At 45.2% G+C, this 17,651-nt stretch overlaps 1 protein-coding gene across 9 annotated transcripts in view; it reads right to left on the bottom strand.

Annotated features, from left to right (window-relative positions):
- The window catches only part of FGFR1 (fibroblast growth factor receptor 1), a 126,040-nt gene that overhangs the window by 99,313 nt on the left and 9,076 nt on the right, over positions 1 to 17,651 (bottom strand). Inside the window, exon 1 of one of the 9 annotated variants that reach the window (XM_061592553.1) lies at positions 8,701 to 8,800. The exons of the other annotated variants lie outside the window; for them this stretch is intronic. The gene's annotated coding sequence lies outside the window, so the exon portion shown is untranslated. Of the gene's footprint in view, positions 1 to 8,700; positions 8,801 to 17,651 lie in introns of those variants that run through there. 9 annotated transcript variants of the gene reach the window in all.

Below are 17,651 nucleotides of genomic sequence, written 5' to 3'. Positions count from 1 at the left end.
CTTTTATCCGATCAAATTCCCCAAGTCTCAGCCAAGGTTGCCAGCTTTTGTGCTGCAGCCATTACATGCCGAAGAGCACTGTTAACCCAACAGCTCATACAGGCATGAGAACTGGCTTTTAAATAGAGCTTGTTTTAGAATTGTTAATGTTGTATTGTATTGATATTTTGATGTTCTGATGATTTGCATTTGCATGCTGGTCTTTGACCGTAATAAATTTCATTCATTCATTCATTCATTCAATCAATCTTCTCTTTGATAATAAGCATCTTCAAAAGGATTAATCACACCATTCTATCAAATTTTAATCTTAAGGGGCAACACAAAATGATTAGTTAAAAAATGGGAAAAGTGACACAGGAAAAGCCAGTGGAAGCAAACTGGTTCACTGAACCTTTCACATATATTTGTGGGAATCACTGAAAACTGCCATGCAAAGTCATTAGCCTTTGATATGACATGCAGATTTAGATACATTCCTCAGAACAGTTTAGACAGGTGCTGGAAAGGGGTGGTCAAGGTACTTATTCGTAAATGTAAAAACACACAAGGTCGCTGGCATCCAGTGTGGAACTAATTAAAACTGTAGATCAGACTTAACAATATGTTTGTTTGTATAGTACATTTACATCCAATCTTCCTTTCATCATGTAACACAAGGTGATGTAGATGAGGTTCACAGGTGGTTTCCCATCCAGACACTGACCAGACCCATCCCTGCTTAGCTTTAGCAACCATTTCATGGGGCCAAAGCAGAAGCTGGGGAGGGATCAAATAATACAATCACGTAAAGCACAGCAGAATAACCAGCTAAGGCAGATTGGAAAGACGACAGAGCACTAAATCAGCATTCCCAGGCTGGTGCCCTCTAGCTGGTGGCTGGGGCTGATGGGACTCGGAGTTCAAAACATCTGGGGGGCACCAGGTTGGGGAACAGTGCACTAAGTCCTGCTGAGATGCACAGGATGCTCTGGGGTTTTTTACTTCTCATGGCACAGAGTTTGGAAATTACTACCTTATTAGTCATCAGCTGGAGAAGACGGCACATGGTCATAACTGTTACAGCTGCCTTGGTCTCTGCTGCAAGCTTTTAACTGTTATTTATTGTTATGAATTTGTGCCTAATTCTACCGCTAAGCAGGTCCTCAAGGCAACCCACAAAATTAAAAAAGTACAGTGCCAAAGAACGATTAAAATAAATATAAACTAGATGCATTAGATTTTCTGCTGTTAATCCGGGACTTCCGGGAAGGGTGACTTAGCCTGTGCCTGCTTTTGAGACGGGCTCCTGCCTCAAAAGAAGCTTATTCAGATATACCAGTCAGATTTTTTTTTTTTTGACTGATTAAACTTCTCCCGGGTAGGGAGAAACGAAGAGATTAACCTCAAAGCCTATTTTTGTTGGGACGACCAGATCTCATTAATTTATGGGACGAGGTCCAGCCGACGAAGGTGGGACGGATTTTCAACAACAAGCTCTATCTGATAAAGCGAACGTTCATCTTATCTTCTAAGAGAGAACGCACTAACAGGCAAGCACCCTTCTTTCTATATTTTTCTTTTACTTGACTTAAATTGTTGCTGTTTAAAAGAGATTTGCCAGATTGATCGGTTTTTGACATCTCACTGGGGAGCCATAACTTCTCTCTGCTACTCACTAATTAATAGCTTATCTCTGTTTTTGTTGCAAAAAGCTGTCCTGGATTTGCATTCTAAAGATATACACAGAAGAGGGATTTCTATTCCAGATTTTTATTTTGAAGAATATTATATTGTCTGAGACTACTCTCTTTTTGGTCTATTTTATTTTGACGAATCTGTTTCCTGACGACCGCCATTAATTGTTTCGATCCTGGGAACTGCATTTTGTTTACTTAAGCATGGAGAGATAAGGCTGTCTGCTCTGTTTATACTGTGATGTCACCAAGTTTGGAGTATTAACCCAATTGTTGCTGAAATAAGAAGTGGTTTTCCTATATTTTTCTTTTAAAATGGCAATTAAGAAAGTGGCTGAGAATCTGGAAATAACTATGTTTCAGAAAATAATGGATGAGATTGAGATAACGAAACAAAACCTGCGACAGGGTTGTAAGGAGCTGAAAATTGAATTGAGTAAAATGAAGCAGGAGATTAAAGATATAGGGGTCCCTGTGAGAGAGGTGACCCTGGAGATTGGAACAAACGTGGAACAGGAAAAAGATTTGGAGTCTATGGACTTTAGAAACAAAATCTATTGTTTGGAGACACAGGAGATTAAAGACATAGGGGTCCTTGTGAGAGAGGAGACCCTGGAGACTGGAACAGGGGTCCCTGTGAGAGAGGAGACCCTGGAGACTGGAACAGGGGTCCCTGTGAGAGAGGAGATCCCGGAGATTGGAACAATCGTGGAACAGGAACAAGATTTGGAGTCTATGGACTTTAGAAATAAAATCTATTGTTTGGAACTCAATGTTATCTCTGAAGAAATTAATGAAGATTCTAGAGATAAAGTTATCAATGGCATGGATAATCTTCTGGACTGGAATGATGTGATGGAGCCCAATATAGAGAAAATCTATGGAATTAACTGCAGCCATGTGACAATGGAAAAACTTTCAAGAGATGACCCAGTGTATTTTGAAAAAAAGAACAGAGATATGATTTTACAGCAGTATTTCAGCAACCTATTCAGAATGGATGGCAAGAAAATATTTGGGATAGAGGTAATTCCCATCAGACTCTTACTATATGACTATGGCTTTGACAGCAAGATTATTATGGAATACTGATAATGGAAGATTGGATACTGAAATTACTGGACTTAACAAGACTACTGAAGATGGAAGATGGAAAATGGAACTAATAGGGATAATAGAACAATGGCTACTGAAATTACTGAACCTAACAGATTCTGATGTGATGGATTAATTGAAATGTTTATTTTGACTATGGTTATGACAATAAGATTATCATAATTAGTAATGAGATGGATTAATCGATATGCTTATCTGGAAAAAAAAATTGATAGATATATTTCTTAAAGAATTGAAACCTCTCTTTGACTTTTTGTGGAAAGAATAAAGTAATGTTTATGAGATTTGATGATTAAGTAAGATAACTACTGGAGGAAAGTGATTTTATAATATGACTTAAGAGACAGGATTGTTATATATTATAGACTTATAACTGATTTGATCTTTGACAAATGGGAAGTCAATATTTTACTCTTTATTTTTTCTTTTTGTTTTTTTTTTTTCTTTTTTTCTTTTTGTTTAACTATTTTTGATTTTGTTTTTTGTCTTTGAATGTTTTATGATTTCGTCTTGTATGTTTTATGAAAATCTGAATAAAAATTATTGAAAAAAAAAAAAGATTTTCTGCTGTTAATCCAAAGAAAGAACCAAGACTATCCTCCAAAATACCCTCTTTAAAACTGAGGAAGGGCCGTAGCTCAGTGGCAGAGCATCTGCTTTGCATACAGAAGGTCCCAGGTTCAATTCCCAGCATTTTCAGTTAGGACTGGGAGAGACTCCCTGCTTGAAACCCTGGAGAGCTGCTGCCGGTCAGTGTAGACAATAGTGAGCTAGATGGACCAAAAGGTCTGGCTTGATATAAGGCAGGTTTCTATGTTCCTGCCTTTGCCAACCTTTTTTCTTTCTCTGCTTGCCTCCTGAACCAACTCCGACTGGGGCACTTGGAGGAGAGTATTTGCTGACAGCCTCAGTGCGTGGGCAGGCTTATGAAACAGCTGGGCCCTGGGTGCCAAGGCATCTTTGTAAAGGCACATGGGATGGTGGGAAAGTGCCTGTACAGAAGCTGGAAGTCTGACAAAACCCTGCTTGGTTATCTTGCTCTCCAAAACCATGGCGCCTGGGACTTGTGTACTGATCCAGACAGTTAAACAAACGCTGGCACCAGGCTTTGGAACAAGAGACCAGCCACGAGACCCAGATCTCGCATTTTTAAAATAGTTGACGTAAAATGTTGAAACGTTTTGTTAAAGAGTGAAAAATACTTGGCCGAAGAGGCTTTCACATTTTCAGGAAATGACTGCCCCATCTCCAAATGATTTCATTTATCACAAGCATACTCACTACTCCGAGACAGAGCGTAATGGGGAATTCTCACTACTACAGCTCCTTTCTAGAATAAACCTGCTGAACGGAAGGAGAGGGTGAAGGTCTGCAAACAGGGCGGGGGGAAAAAGCTGGAGCGGCTTAGAGTTGGCTTGAGGCCCAAAATTCTTCTCCCCTGAAACAGCTCAAGGATGGCTCAGGGAAGAGTCACTGGGAAACCCGTTCTGGCTTCCCTGAACTCCAGGTTCATACAGTATTTCGAACATGAATCCCAAGGACGAGTCACGAGTGGTGATGTGTCTGTCCTTTAGGCAACGCAGAAAAGAGGCTCTGGAGACTCTGAAGTGGCGTCAGCAGGAAAACATGCAGTTTGCAGCCAAACGGGAACTGGACCAGGAGAAGGGGAGGGGATGTGTGTGTGTGTGTGTGTGTGTGAGTGAGAGAGAGAGGGAGAGGGAGAGGGAGAGGGAGAGGGAGAGAAGCAAGCCACAGAGTCCTGGTGAAGAGTAAGGAACAACAACAAAAGGAGCCGGTTCTGTGTTGATTTTAATGCAAACAACCCATCAGTCCACAAACTACCGATGAAACTATCATTTTGAACTTTGTACAGAACTGCTTAACCTTTAAAAGAATGAGCAAAGGAAAGAGGTTACATAAAATCAAGAGGATTTACAATGCAATCTGATGTGTGACTGCTGCTCAGAAGTGAGTCTCGCTTTTTAGTTCAATGGAAATTAATCCCAGGGTTAGGTGGTGGGTAGAGTATTTCAGCCTCACTATTAAAAGTATTTAGGAGGTCTATCATGTGAAGATCGAAGTAAGCAGCAGTATAAGCGGGGTGGGGTGGGGGATCTCTTGTAGGTGCTGCAGGTCATCATTCTCTTTGAAGTCACAAACCTGCATCTGGGCTAGGGATGGGATCCATTGACCAGTAACGGTTCAAAAGAATTCAGTTGACCTAACAGGCTGGCTTCAATTCGAGTTCGTTCTGTATCTGCTAGCTGCTGCTTTTACTGATCTGTGGTGTTTTTTGCTCAGAAAAAATATCAATATTAATATTGATATTTTAAAGGAAATATCAGTATTTCCTTCAAACTATCAATATTTCCTTTAAAAGGAATTATTGACAAACAACATCTGGAGGGCCAAAGGTTCCCCAGCCTTGTCTTACAGTCTCCTGTTACTATTCTTCCTCCTCCTCATTGCTACCACCTGCTTACTTGCCAGTCAATCAGCAAGCAAGCAGTGGCATCTACTGTTCCTCCTCCTCCTCACCATCGCCAGGCCAGAGCAAGATGCAGATGAACAAGCAGGCTGCAATAGTGAAGAGATGAGAGAAGATCCAAGGGGCCTTTGTCAAGAGGCCCCCTGCTTGGGTGTAGACCCTCCACAGTTGCCTGATCATATCAAGTACTGATACCACCCCTGAACCGGCCTAGGCTTACCACCTTAGTGAGAACAAAGCCTTGGTTTTGGCCTTGAAGCTCCTTGAGGGACTGACTGCTAAAACAACTCCGATAACTATGGCTCTGTAAAGAGATGAGGAATCTCCTAACTGTCTGCACCCTTCACAAACCACTCTTCCCAGCCAAGACTGTTTAAAGTGGATTAATAGTGGAATGAATGTATAGTGTGGATGTGGCCTAGAGCAGGTGTGGGGAACTTTTGGCCTTCCAGATGTTGTTTAACTCCCATCATCCCTAGCCACTGGCCATGCTTGTTGGGGCTGATGGGAGTTGTAGTTCAGCAACAGCTAGAATGCCAAAGGTTCTTCAAACCTGATCTAGAGCATCAACCATTTGTCACCTGCTTAAAGACAGTTGATGGATTTTAGCAGACTAACCAACTTGCTTACAAGAAAAACACAAATTGTTCTAAAGAAAAATAAAAAAATGCTTTTGGATTATGCACACACATCATAGCAGACCTCCCTTCAGATGAGCTGCTTCCCCTTCTCTCTCTCACTAACTCTCTCACACACTTCTCTCTTCTGAAATGGTGCTTGCCCAACATCCAGCTGCTGGTGTTGCCTCTCCCTCCCCTCAGCCACTACCACAGGGCTACTCAAAAACCATCCTACCCCAAGAGTAGGAAAGAATTCATTTTCAGAAAACTTTTCTTGCCCCTTGTCTATGCTGCATTATTATTTAGTTTTATAATTGATTCCTGTTTTAATATTTCCGTGTAAACCACTTTGTGAGGTTCACCTGAAAAACAGCGTATCGTTCAAAAAATACAGATTGACTGACAAGTTCTAGCTATTAAATTAAAAAGCTGCTGCCCTTAACTAATCAGAGGCATCATTTCAGTTGATTCATCGATATCTAACCATGGTAGGCCACTTCTGCACTATACCTTTAAAGCAGCATCATACCACTATAAACAGTCATGGCTTCTACCAAAGAATCATGGGAAGCGTAGTTTGTTAGGAGACCCCTGTTCCCCGGATGACCGCACCCAACGGTTTCATGTAGATGTTGAACAGCATGGGGGACAGAACTGACCCCTTCGGGACCCCATACTGGAGAGTCCAGGGTGCCGAGTAATGTTCCCCAAGCACCACCTTCTGGAGGCGACCTGCCAAGTAGGAGTGGAACCACCGCAATGCAGTCCCTCCCACTCCCAACTCAGCCAGTCTCCCAAGAAGGATACCATGGTAGATGGTATCGAAAGCCGCTAAGAGATCAAGGAGAATCAACAGAGTCACACTCCCCTTGTCTCTCTCCCGACAGAGGTCATCATACAGGGTGACCAAGGCTGTTTCTGTGCCAAAACCTGGCCTGAAACCCGACTGAAATGGATCCAGATAATCGGTCTCATCCAAGAGTGTCTGGAGCTGGCCTGCAACCACTCGTTTTTAAAATGGTATCATAGTGCTTTAAATGTAGGGTGCAGATGTGGCCTACATGACTAAACTCTGCAGTCCTAAAAAGGTAATAGTAACTGGATTTTTACAGACAGGCACTGCCTCCAACCTGCTCCTCACAGGACACCTACGAACAAACAAACGCCCTTCACAGGACACCTACCTGGTTGTTGCACCAAAACCAGCAACAGACAAACCTTGCCTCTCCCTGCCTCCCACTCTTTACAGCTTGAGCTGCAGCAGGGGCCAGTGAACTCAGGTGGATGCTTGTAGGAGCATAAAGGTGCAGCTCTTCTTAGTATTTACAGTCTTTATATATAAACCTGAACAGCACAGCCATCCATTTCAGAGGGCTGGAATGCAAACAGCACCACCCTTTAGTTCCTTCCTTCCTTCCTCCCCATGTGGGGGAAATCTGCCTACCGCTCACCTCCAGCTTGCTTTCCCACCCCCTCACTCCCAACCCCTGCACATCCTCCTTGTTGAAAGACTTTAGTTGTTCAGCAGATGTGTTAGAATACCACAGGCTGGTTCAGACATGTGCCAACCGTGCCTTCTCCTCTTGACCACCCCAGTGCGACAAGGAAAGGTTCAGATGCACCCATCAGCACATGGATAAAGCAACAGGCAACCTCCAAGCACACATGTGAGGTTCATGCGTGCCCATTGGCACATGGATGAAATAGCAGGCAATCTCCAAGTACACACATTTATCACTAACGCACCATTCTCGTATCTTGGTATTTCAAGACATTTCCACCACAAACACAGGAAACAGCTAAAAAATAATACCACTGGTGTATACAAATACTTCGCCACATCATCCCAGGCCATGTGTGGACTCCACACCACACCACAGAGGAAAAGAGGGGGGCAGGCCAAAATGGAACAGACTCTCAGACTGGTCTTGGAGAAAACAGATTGTTGCTTGCTAACACCAATGTGCTTTTTGCCCCTTGCGATCATGGTGTTGGGCAGGTGAAGCATAACTTCGTAGACAACACAAAAAAATCCACCGGCCTCGGCCATTATTTCCTCCACTGGAAAGTGCATGCTGGAATGAGGCTGGGAGGGAGATAGGGAAGGCAGGTGCAAAGGAAGAGGAGCTGGACCTCTCGCAGGTATTTTAGCTGTGGGCAGGAAGGGAAAGTAACATCAATTCGCAGGTGGGGGCAACGGAACCAGCACAGGAACACTGAGTCAGGCCATTGGTCCATCTAGCTCAACACTGTCCACACTAACTAGCAGCAGCTGTCCAGGGTTTCAGGAGGACTCTCTTAGCCCTACCTGGAGGTGCTGGGGACTGAACCTGGGACCTTCTGCATGCAAGGCAGGTGCGCTGCCACTGAGCTACGGGCCTTCTCCAAAGTACTCACAGGCTACCACCACTTGGCCATTTGCCTATGCAAGGACTAGGCACTACCCACCACTTACTTTGGTGTAAGTAATCTGCAGGAGCTGCGGTTCCCTAATCCCTGGTGAGGATTTGAATCCCACTTACACAGGAACATGGGAAGCTGCCTTCTACTGAGTCAGGCCATTGGTCCATCTAGCTCAGTTGGTCTGCATTGACTGGCTTTCTTTTAGGGTTCTCTCCCAGGGGTCTCTCCCAGCCCTACCCGGAGATTGAACTTGGAACCTGCTGCACGTGAGGCAGATGCTGTACCACTGAGCTACGGCCCCTCCCCGATTACCAGTTTAACTGTCATCTTTTCCCCCATAGAATCAGGAGAGATACAGATTTGTAGGGATGCCACGGATTCTGTTGGAGATTCTTACCCATCACTCGCTGAACTACAGTTCCCATGGTTCCATGGGGACACAAAAAACTACTAAAGACGTTTCTACTGCAGATATGTCCTTAGAGCGGTTTCAGATGGGGCAGCATTCTAGCAGAGCAGATGCGAGTGGCTTGCCTGAATGCTTTCTGTGCCGTTTTGCAATGACCTTTGTTTTAGCAAATAAAGTGTGAACCAACTGACCTCCTGCACTGCTGCTTTGATATCCACAGAGGAAACACAGCAAGCTCCCCACCTTCTAGCAAGATGTGGGAACCGCACCCATGTTCCATTGCTCACACCTCATCATGGAAGAGATTGACAACAGCGGAGGAAAAAGAGATGAGATGCAGGGCCCCCACTAGCTCTGCCGAGAAGCCGAGCTGCTCCCTCCATCACCTGTCAGCAGCCATTGTACCAGGCTGTAGCAGTGGTCAGAAGAGAAGGGTTGCAGGGCCATTCCCACAGTCACAGCTGAGAGATCAGAAACTCTTGGCTCCTCCTCGTGAACTTCTCTACCCTAGCTGATCATTGGAAGAATTTGTAAGTAACCTGAGTTTGCTTATTTCCTCTTCCCTCCCAATTCATGTTCCTTTCGTGTCATGTCTTTTTGGAATGCAAGCCAGAGACCTGGGACTCCTTTTTTTAAAAAAAAGTGATCTATAAGCCACTCTAGGAGCATATTTTGACTGAGCAGGATAAACATGGTTTAAATAAATAAGACACTGAGCTACAAATCAGGAAGCCCCCAGTTCAAATGCTGAACCTGTGCTAGATGGCCTTAGACAAGCCACTCTCCCTCAGCCTCTCTCATCTGCAATATGGTAAAGTAATAACAGGGCCTTTCTTTACAGGGTTGTATTCTTATTATTCAGACATTATATCATAAGCACAAGAGGTGGACTTGTAAATCACCAATATTTCTGTTGTTCTCCCAATATGCATTTTGTTTAAATAAATGTTAAGACAGAAGCTAATGGGTCCCATCTCGCAGGTTCCCCCCACCTGCTACATGCCAATAGCAAACTTGTTCTCCAATTGTGGATCCTTACATACCCATCCATGCACAAGACGGAGACATTGGCAGGTTGGGGAAAGATTTGCAGAAGTAGAAAAATATTTAGAATCATAGAATAGTAGAGTTGGAAGGGGCCTATAAGGCCATCAAGTCCGACCCCCCTGCTCAATGCAGGAATCCAAATCAAAGCATTCCCGACAGATAGCTGTCCAGCCGCCTCTTGAATGCCTCCTGTGTCGGAGAGCCCACTACCTCTCTAGGTAATTGATTCCATTGTCGTATGGCTCTAACAGTTAGGAAGTTTTTCCTGATGCCTGGCTTCCTGCAACTTGAGCCCCTTATTCCGTGTCCTGCACTCTGGGACGATCGAGAAGAGATCCCAGCCCTCCTCTATGTGACAACCTTTCATGTACTTGAAGAGTGCTCAGTCTTCTCTTCTCCAGGCTAAACATGCCCAATTCTTTCAGTCTCTCCTCATAGGGCTTTGTTTCCAGTCCCCTGATAATCCTGATAATAATTCCAGGGAAAACACAGCCCAATGGGTACAGAATGTTGATGACTGATGGGGAGGGAGTAGAATGGATGGAAAAGGACATGGCAGCCTGGCTAGAACCCTACACAATGCACTCCATATTACAGCATTTTGTTGCAAGTCCTACTTGCCATATGAACCAATCGGGACCCATTTGGTATCTGAGGCCCTTCTTCATGTGCCCTCCAAGGGAGGTGTGGAGGGTAGTAACACAAGAACAGGCCTTTTCAGTGGTGGCTCCTCGCTGATGGAATGCTCTCCCCAGGGAGGCACGCCTGGCATCAGGCAAAAACATTTATCTTATCCCAGACATTTGGCTCTTAATTTTGGATGTTGTAGCCTTTTTTAGTGGGTGGGTTGTCTCACCGCTGTTATATTTATGTGTTTTTAACTTTTTGTTTTGCTTAAGTTTTTTACTGGTTTAACTTTTTTATTGATTGTAAGTTGTTTGGGGTTCATTTTTGTGAAGAAAAGCAACAAACAAATAAAATAAATAAATAATAGAATCGGCTCTTGTCAGAACAGATTAGCATAAGATGGTTGGTTCAGCTCCTCACTCGAAAGGCTTCCTTAAAGAGCCAGGCTCTAGTCTAGACAGTAGATGGGGCCTTAGGGATCTCTCTAGGGAGGTCATACCAGACTGTCAGCACTACAACAGAAAAGGCTTCTTTTTGCTTAACTGCTGAACCTCAACCGGAGATGGGGATAGGACCCAAATCAGGACCTCAGGCGTTGAAGTGTATTCTGGAGGGCACAGACTGGAGAAGGCAAGCCATAAAGATACTTCTAGGGCTTTAAAGAAAGTTTCCAGAATCAATTCAAGGTTCTGGTTCTTACAGGTACCTAATGCAAATCAAACAGGACCAGAGTTATATGCTCCGTTCATCTTAACTGGGACCAGACAACAGTATGGTGGTGACATTTTTTATTTATATGATTTTGAAAATTGCGCATCATTAAGAGAGCTTTCCAGAGTGGTTTATACATACTTACATACCATTAAAACAACATTTTATACAAACTAAAACTCTGCATACAAAAGCTCCCATTTCAAACCAACAATTATGAGGGAGCATTGCAAATGATCGCCACCAGAAACAGCATTACTCTGTTCCAAGAGGTGTGTCTTCATACCACACCTGAAACTAAATGAAGAGGGGACCAGCTACACTTCTGGGGGGAAGGAATTCCATCAACAGGGTGGCACAACCAAGAGGCCCTTTCTTTCTGTCCCTGCCCCACAGACTGAGCTCATCAGTGGGACTGCGAGAAGGACTTTCCCAGAAGATCAAAAAGCCCAGGCTGGCAGATAACAGGAAAGGCAGTTCTGCAGGTACTCAGGACCCAAGTCATGTTAGATCAGAGATAAGGAACCTCAGGCCTGAGGGTCTAATGCTTCCCTTGGAACTCTCCCCTCACTGGCCTTGCTTCACACACTGCTTGTGTGCTTTTTCCTGGCGTGAATATGTACTCAATTCTGATAAAGACTCTTGCTTGTCTAGAGGGTGGGTGTCTCTCTGTGTGTAGAAACTAGCCTACTACTGTCCATTGCACTTCCCTCTTTTGCTTCTGGCCTTGCTCAGCACTCACATGTGGTCCTCCAGAAGGTTATCCAGAATGGAATGTGGCCCTCGGGCTGAGAAGGGTTCCCCACCTTGGTTTCAGATCAATAGAAGATTCAGGACCCTTTTCACAGGCACTTTCTCTTGGACAGAAAAGAGGTCTGGTTGAACCCTGGGCCAGCAGTAGTTCTAGAAGCTCCAATGTGCACAAAAAGATCATTTTAGATCCTTCTCATCTCTACTCCAGGGCAAAGCCAAGAATATAAAACAGATAAATCCGGCTGACTTCTGCTGCCAACTCACTCCGTGTACCTTGAACACAAACAGCCTTGAGGCTTGCTTTTGTTTGGTTACAGGATTAGCTCTCAATATTTTACATAGAGGGAGGGGGAAAAAAAATAAATCGAAGAGAGGCCTCTGGGTGATTTAGCTACAGTGGAAACTTTAACTCACCACCTGGCTCCTTCTATGTCATCAGCCTGCTCCGTGGGCCCAGCTATCTGATGTGTGCTAAAACAAGACTTCCAAACAGGCCCACAGGAAGCCTAAAATAAAGCCATGGCAATTACCACAGGACAAAAAAAGTCCAAGAATATTCTGAGGTTAAAAAGGAGGATGAATGGGAGGATGAAAGAGACACAACATACATCAGCTTTCCCCAACCTTGCGCCTTCCAGATGCTGTGGACTATAATTCCCATAAGCCCCAACTGGCATGGCTAATAGTTAGGTGCAGTCCAGAGCTGTAGTCCAAAAGCATCTGAAGGGCATCAGGTTAAGGATGGCTGGCTGCCATAGATGCCGCCTCCTTTATTTATTTAATCCTCAATATCCACTGCTAGTCACTAACCTACAAGCTCTCATGACCAGAGCATGCTCCAAAACAAAAGTATCCCTAAACAGGTGCAGAGTTTATTTTGCTCTCATAAGAACAACCCTGCTGAATCAGACCCAAAGACCATTTAGAGCCAGGGTGTGGAACTTCAGGCCAAGGTCCCCAATGTGGCCCTCTAAGCCAGCCTTTGGGTCCCCAGATGTTGCTGGACTACAGTTCCCATCATTCCTGACAACTGGCCATGCAGGCTGGGGCGGATGGGAGTTGTAGTCCAACAACAAATGAGGACCCAAAGGTTGGGAAAGGCTCCTCTAGGCCTCTCAGTCTAGGCCTCTGGGCTCTGGTCCTGCTCCACAACGGCCTGGAATAAGTCCTTCAACTGTGATAATGCCTCTTGCTTGACTGAATGGAGAGATGCATTGGTATAAACCTTGTGACTTGTGTGTGGCTGTATGAAAGAGTCACATATGTTGCTCTGCCCAGTTCGTTACCTCTGGCCCCACCCACCCCTGGTATTTTAGTTTTATTTTGTATTACTACTGCATTTATATCCCACCTTTCATCCCAGGAGCTCAAGGTGGTATATGTGGTTCTTCTCCACCCTCCCCATTTTATTCTCACAACAACCCTGTGAGGTAAGGCTGAAAGAGAATGACTGGCCCAAGGGCACCCAGTGAGCTTCATGGCCGAGTCGGGATTGGAACCCTGGTCTTCCAGGTCCTAATCTGACACTCTAACCACTACACTGCACTGGCCCCCGAAAGCTTACCAATGAGGGAATGCACTCCTCCCTGAAAATGTTCCATGCTGGCTGGGGCTGATGGGAGCTGTAGTCCAAAACATCTGGAGGGCACCAGGCTGGGGCAGGTTGCATTCACTTTGTGTAAAGTTTACAACAACTCTGAGGGGCAGTTCACTGTTTTCCACATCACCTCCATTCTGAAGATGGGTGAGGCTGGGAGAGAGCTGGTTATCTATGGGCACTTAGTGAATCTGTGACACAAGTGAGATTTGAACGAGAAGCCTTGATTCACAGCTCAGCTTCTTAGCAACTGTGCTGTACCAGCCCTCATTAGGAACCTGGGGGGGGGATTCCAAACTCCCTACCGGTTTACAAAGGCTGCATTCACACCATACATTTATTCCACTATTATTCCACTTCAAACAGTTGGCTTCCCCCAAAGAATCCTGGGAAATGTAGTTTGTTAAGAGTGCTGAGAGTGCTCACAGACCTGCAAATCCCAAAGTTCCCTGGGAAGAGGGATTGATGGTTAAACCACTCTGAGAATTGTAGCTCTGTGCAATTAGGAATCTCCTAACAACTCTCAGCATACTTAAACTATATTTCCCATGATTCTTTAGGGAAGCCATGACTGTTTAATGTGGGATAACAGTGGAATAAATGTATGGTGTGAACGTGGCCAAATACTTCCTAGCCCAGTCACCTGGAAACGATAGTCCCCACAGGACACCAGGCACATGGCCATTTACATACTGGTGAATTCGTATAGCACACAAAACGTTGCACCTGATTTCCTAGTCAAGCCTTTCCCAGATTGTATGCCCAACCACTTATGGAACAATTAGCAAGCTGATTTAAAAACAAGAGTCAGAAGGAAAATAAAAAAGCTTTCCTGAGGGCTTTGTACACCTCTGTCAGGCCAGAAACAATTTGCTTAAATAAAACATCTTTAATTGCATTGGGGACAGGGGAAGGAAACCACACCAATTAATGGATAAAGCAGATTCAGGAAAGTCAACATCCAGGTATGCAAAACGCAACCAACAGCCACCTCGCAGGGATGTGTACTGAGGCCAACACAGAGCATAAATGGAACCCTATACTGCAATTCGCAAAAAAAAATTCCCCCTGCCCACAAGGCAGGCCTCCCAGCAAAGTGCCCTGATCTCCCTTGGAGCACACAGGATCTGCCACATATATCCTGCTGAGTGGGAGGCTGCCCCTAAGCCACTGCCTGGCCGCCCAAAGGCTTCTGGACCGTCTCTCTCTCCTACCATATTACCATATTGCTTTCTATGTGCCCGGGGGTGGGGAGGAACCTTTTTGACCTGGCGGGCCAGATCTTTCTCTCTCACACCCCTGTGGGCTGATTCTGACAAGTGGACTCGTCTGTCAATCATCTAACATCATGACACCAGGTGACCAAAAGGTGGGTGGTTCTGCCCACCTGTCAAAGTTGACCTGTGGGGGTGGGATCCTGATTCGCCAGCACATTCCCTGCAGGGAACACACTGGAGAAGCAGACTCAAGCAGGACTGCACTCTCCGCTCACCAGCTGGTGAGCAGAGAATGCAATCCTGCTGGCTGCAGGGTTCTTGCTTCACCAGCATATTCCCGTAACATGTGCCTTGCTGGTCTGCACAGGATATGCAGAGGCCAGCAGAAAGCTGCACCAGCCAGGTGCAAGAGAAGTTGAGTGAGACAAGGGGGAAAGCTACAAAAGCAGGTTAAGGCCTAAGGACACAAGAAAAGCCTGCTGTATCAGGCTGCAGCCCATCGAGTCCAGCATCATGTTCTCACTGTGGCCAAACAGATGCCCACGGGAAGCCCACAAGCAGGACATGAGTGCAAGAGCACTGTCCCCTCCTGCAGTTTCCAGCAACTGGTATTCAGAAGCATACTGCCCCCGACTGTGGAGGTAGAAGATAGCCATTGTGGCTAGTAACCACTGATACCATCCTCCTCCATGAATGTTTCTAATCCTCTTTTAAAGCCATCCAAGTTGGTGAGCCTCACTTCCCTCGTCTAGGAGTGAATTCTGTGGCTTAATTGTGTGCTGTATGAAGAAATATTATCTTTTGTCTGCCCTGAATCTTCCAACATTCAGCTTCCTTGGATGTCCGTAAGTTCTAGTGTTATGAGAGAGGGAGAAAAACTTCTCTCTCCACTCTCTCCATGCCATGCATAATTTTATAAACTTCTGTCAAGTCACCTCTTACTTGCATTTTCTCTAAACTAAAATCAGTCAGCTCTGATTTACTCCTCAGGCAACAGAATACCCAGCAGTGGCAGCAGAGGAGCACACCAACTGGGCACCCAAGTGGCTGGCCCAGAAGACAGACGCAGGTCCAGCCAAAGATAACTGAATGACTGATAGGGGGAGATCCAAAATGGCACCCACTCTCTTCTTCCTCCTTCTAACTAACACAGAGCCCAATTCACTGGGCAGTCCTCTTGACCAGCTGCTGTTCATTTCAATGGGGCTTGCACAGGTGGATTGGGCTATCTGTCTGCCTTCCTCTCTGCTGCTATTAATGCTGCCCAAAATGGCTGCCTATCTGGGCTGTCTCCAAAACAAGTTCTGAATCAGTGTAGGCTTTTAAAAGGGACAAACGGTCCTAGGGTACAGGCACCCAAGAAAAATCCTGTCTCTTCTGAAAACGAGAAAGGCCTCTCTGCCAGAGACCCGGGCCGTGCACTCCTTAGGATAGGAACTGCATGTAATGGAGGACTCTTACCCCCACTCCCCTAGGCAGCGACTAGTTCCCAGGCTGTGGCTTCTTTTCTATTCCAGTCAGGGACTATCTTGATGTATTTTAATCCTCTCTGAAGGCGACAATGGAGGGGCACCAATGCATGCCAGCCATCCCTGAGATTATGGAAGGAAAGTGCTCATGTGTGTGTTGCTGGGGGGTGGGGAGAGAGAGAGAAGATGGCCTCCTGCCAAAGAAATATGTGACAGGCCTCAACAGAGCCAAGACTTGGCAAGCTCCCCATTCCTCTCTCTTCCTTCCCTTCTGCCTGATCATTTACATTGAGAAAAGCTGAGGGAAGCAAAGAGTCTGCAGGAATCCGTGTGTTCAGGTTTGACTATGCGTTTCAAACCCTCTCCCCTTTATGGGGTGGCTTCTGAACATTTTTTAAAGTGTATTGGGCTGTGGTCAACTAAGTCCTACCCACTGAAATGAATGAACCAAAGTTAGTCATGCCCATTAACTTCAATGGGTCTACTCTGAGTAGGGTTAGCATTGAATAAGATTGTATCTATGGGATTTAATAGGTTCCCTTGCTGACCAAAGGCACCTGAGGTGACATCCAACATTAAAAACTAGGAAAATAGCTCTTTATTCAATAGACTTCACACAATGCCCACATCTTCATAACATTAGGGGGGCTGCAGATTGCCACAAACATAATGTTGCCACCCCACCCAGGGAGTTCTTTTCCCCTGCTCTAACCAAGTCATTTTCAGCCTGCATTGCTATGGACTCTGGGGTTCCTCTGAGGCTTTGCAAGTTCCTCAGTGAGCAGATCAATAATGGCAGACAAGCTCCTCTGGATGACAGCTGCACCTGCAGCATAACATACCTTTCCATGGAATAAGCAAGCCCAAAGAAAAGTTGGGTGCATTCCAGGACAGGGGTTGGCAGAAGGTAGATCGGGATCTAGTGGTAGATCTCTGGACAATTTGCAGAAGATCAACCAGGTTTTTCTAATTCCCAACAGTTTTAAGAACAAAAAAGGGCTTTTTTGAGGTTCCTAAATCAGGCTGTGGGGTGGGGTAGGGGCCAGGACTAAATTTTGGTTTGAAAAAGCAGTGAGCTCATTTCTGACACTAAAATAAATATCCTGGGTTCAGCACCCTGTTCTTGAATTCCAAACTTATGCCTGCCCCCCCAGCCAATTTCCCCAATTGTGGTTGAACCTCAGGGTTCTTGTAAAAAAGAAAGCAGATTCCACAAGACTGAAGTCTGCCTGCCCCTATTCTAGGACACAGTTCATGTGGGGCTTCAATGAGGTAAGATATGCTTGGCTAGTGCATTGTGTAAACTGAGGTGGACACTTCCAGAGATCACTTTCCAGATACAGAAAATCCATGGCAAATGAATCATTGTGGAAGGGGTTCCATAAGGGAGGATGTTTGAAAGCTACCAAACCAGCGCAGTAGCAGTTTCTCTAGTTATTTATTTATTTATTTTGTATCCCGCCCTTCCTCCCAGTACAAGGATCTGAATTCAGAAGTCCCTTACTTCAAAATGGTGGA

The sequence above is a fragment of the Rhineura floridana genome, chromosome 12, assembly GCF_030035675.1.
Source record: "Rhineura floridana isolate rRhiFlo1 chromosome 12, rRhiFlo1.hap2, whole genome shotgun sequence".
In the NCBI taxonomy this organism is placed as follows: domain Eukaryota; kingdom Metazoa; phylum Chordata; class Lepidosauria; order Squamata; family Rhineuridae; genus Rhineura; species Rhineura floridana.
This window is presented reverse-complemented; position numbering and strand designations above follow the sequence as displayed.